The sequence below is a fragment of the Bactrocera latifrons genome, unplaced genomic scaffold, assembly GCF_001853355.1.
Source record: "Bactrocera latifrons isolate USDA-ARS-PBARC rearing strain unplaced genomic scaffold, ASM185335v1 scaffold_13, whole genome shotgun sequence".
In the NCBI taxonomy this organism is placed as follows: Eukaryota; Metazoa; Arthropoda; class Insecta; order Diptera; family Tephritidae; genus Bactrocera; species Bactrocera latifrons.
Window position 1 is genome coordinate 2,554,020 of NW_017534741.1, and position 3,356 is coordinate 2,557,375.

The 3,356-nt window shown below is 35.8% G+C and overlaps 1 long non-coding RNA gene across 1 annotated transcript; it reads right to left on the reverse strand.

Moving 5' to 3' along the window:
- Window positions 1–380: 380 nt before the first annotated feature.
- On the reverse strand, window positions 381–1,419 carry LOC108978965. Its single transcript, XR_001994145.1, has 4 exons — window positions 1,396–1,419; window positions 1,054–1,320; window positions 685–947; window positions 381–606 (listed from the first exon to the last, which is right to left on the reverse strand). It is a non-coding gene; the product is annotated as an uncharacterized LOC108978965 (long non-coding RNA).
- Window positions 1,420–3,356: the final 1,937 nt, after the last annotated feature.

Here is a 3,356-nt window from a genome sequence, read left to right on the forward strand (position 1 = left end):
ACAATTTTCAAGTGCATACATACATATGTATGTACAATACATACAAACATGTATAATACTTTGTATGGAATGATTGAATGCTCATTAAAGTGTCACGGAACTTCTTTGCTGCAGGCTTTGCAGTCACATTTTTATTGGGAATGTCAAAATAAGATCAATAGCATTTGTTTTYTATTTAAGCATTGAACTAAAGTTAGCACTTTTTCTATTAGTGAATGTTGTGTGTTGAAGGTTAAGGTTCACAAGCCATACTTGGACATGTGGGAATGGAATTTAATCGCCATGAATRGGTTTTACAGAATTTATGGTGCATTTTTAATGCTCAATTGTATAAMATTTTTTATTATTTAWATATTTTTTACTTTTAATTCGGTGAACTTACTTAGCTAACATTTCAAATTAGTTGTTTCCAAGTTAAAAAGTTCTTATTTTCATTCGATTAACAGATTCTTTTTTTGGATTAAAATTGAAATCATTAACGTGACACTAATACTATACATTCGGTTACTTCTTGGGGCAATACATACTTCCGATTAGGTAGCCTCTCCGATTTAGCTCAAAGTTTACACAGAGATTCTTTAAGCCGTTAGTAAAAGGGCTCAATGTCTTTTTTTGGCGGAAATTAAAAAAAGTTGGTAAATATCATTAAAAATACTATGTTGTGTCTTTGAAGGTAATAATCACTTGGTGCCAGATCTGGAGTATAAAGTAGTTGCATAAGAACTTCCCAACCAGGCTCTCGTAGCTTCTACTGAGTCATTATGTATATGTGTGGCCTGRCGTTGTCCTAGTGAAACACAATTTCGCTCCTATTGGGTACAGCTGGCGGTTTCGGGGCAATTACTTTCTTAAGATGGTCAATTGTTGACAGTACAGATCGCATTACGAGTATGATCGTAGAGGAGCATTTATTCTTACGAGGATATGAACTAGTTGGGCATCGGCACCTTCCCAATGTAGGGGCCGGACATTTCAAAATATATACGTATAATTAAAATATTTAAAAAATTATTACTTCTAAAAATTGTAATTACTAGGAATACGTATTATTACTTAATTGAAAATGTTAGATGGTATAGTTTTGCAAAAACGGCGCCGAGTTGAGATAGCAAAAGCCATTCTTGGCAAAGTAATTGACAAAGCCACATCGCATTAAACTCATGATTATGACATCGAAACTATCCATCAATCTAGAAAAGGGCGAACTAAAAATGAGCCGAAATCGAAAAATCCGAAATTCGCTGAAAACACTGAAGATCATCTCAGCTTATACCAAAAGCATGGCGTTAGCATGCCGGCTCAGGAGCCTACTTGGAAGAACTGTAATAGAGATTTATGTTTAAAACGTGAGAATACAGATGGTATATCAGGTTAATATACGACCAAATCACTTACCGTCTATATCTTATATAATATTACAAAAACAATAACACGAAAAAGAAATATGCAAAGCTTCCACAGAAATTTCCATCGTTTCTCTTTAACAAAAGCACGCTGGGCTTTCTTGAACTGATTGTCAAAAGTAACGGCAGTTTTTTCCTATATTCCATCAAAAAGTCTTCGATTTCCAACCATGAAWTCCGTAAGAATTCTCATTTGWGGTTGTCAAATAGTACTAGAGATTTTACCATAACCTTTCGAAAATTTTTTTTAACACAACAACACAATTTTACATGTCAAAGTTTTGGTCACGGTTAAATGTTTAAGGAATTCAAGCTAACATATCAAAAAATTCTGATCGCAAACTGAATAATTTGTTTTGAAAATAAATTCKTGTCACAAGAGCAAAAGCAAGTCCGCATAATCATAGGAGCTAAGATTTCAGGGTAAACAATTGCAGAAATGAATTTGAACTTATTATTTAAGCGTAAGTAACTAGTTAACAACAATATAAAGTAACACACGTATGTGTGTGTGTGTGTAAAGCAAGTGAGCTGGCGCATGCGCAGCCATCAACTCTGCCATTCTACAACGCCGCTGCGACGCGCTGCTTATTTTCGTGCAAATATGCCCCTTAATAACACGTTTACAAGTAATAAATATATGTACACACAAATAAACATATACGGTTACATACACTCATATGAATATTGATAGTAAAAATGTAAATGAAATGCAATTGAGAAACTAGTGCAAGTTCGAAATGAGAAACTGGCTTGCAGCCACGCCAAAGCGAAACCAGACCGCCGGGCTGACCAAACGGGCAGACTACTGGCGGTACAGGCGGCTGAAGGCGGGCGGGAGATATTAGAATTACGTGAATTGTTGTTGTGCAGTGTACGTGGTAAATAAAAGCAAACGTTTACCTTCCGGTTGCAGCCAATATGCACACACACATACACACTTTGACTCAAATGAGCAGCATTCGCGAAAAGAAGGTGAGGTTCACTCACCACACTTGTACACACACACTTGCAGCTGCAGAGTCACGCTGCCGCAGCGCTGGTGTTCAGCGCAAAGCGAATTCATTGACTCGCAATCATATTAGCGCTAGAAACAAGAATAACCAATCATCCAACTAATCAAGTGGTCGATTAAACCGACAGACATTCTTCATAATGCAGCATTAATGCCACAAACAACAAATGGTGCAACAATAAAAACATCGAGCGCATAAACTAGCCAACCAAGTAATTACATATGGACATTTATGTGCATGGGTGTATGCATCTGTGTGTATGTGTGTGTGTGTGTGTGTATTAGTTGGTAACAAAATCTGCGATAAATGACACAAACAACCGAGTTAATAATAGCACAATGGCAAACTACCTAATGGTTAACAAATGCTTAGCAATAAAAGTAACAAAGTGCATATGTATATACCTTGTATGTGCATATATGTACATATATGTATATGTATATGTATATGTAAATATGTAATGTACAGAAACAAAAGATATAATAATTTACGTTCTGTGCCGCCACTCTGGAGTCGGAAAGTACCTTTTAGCTCGTGTCACAAGACATGAGCGGCAGTCAGATTCTGTGAGTATGAGTCAATTTTGGGCCGAATTGTTGGTGGCACAATCACAAAATTGATTTTGAAATTGCTTAAAAGGTTTACTAACATCTGATCAAAATTGACCCGGACTGGTTCCGTTAAATTTTATTTAAGTATTTAATAGCATTAAGCTAGGCAAGACTTCATTAATTAATCCCACAGGTTTACTAACATCTAATGAATCTTGATACGGCCTGGTCCGGTAAAATTTTTTTTTTAGTATTTATTAGCGATAAGTTCGGTAAGATTTCATTAATTGATGCCAGAGTTTTACTAACATTTCATCAAATTTGACCYGGACTGGCCCGGTTACACAATTTTTTCTTTTGTATTCAACAGCGATAAGTTAGGTCAA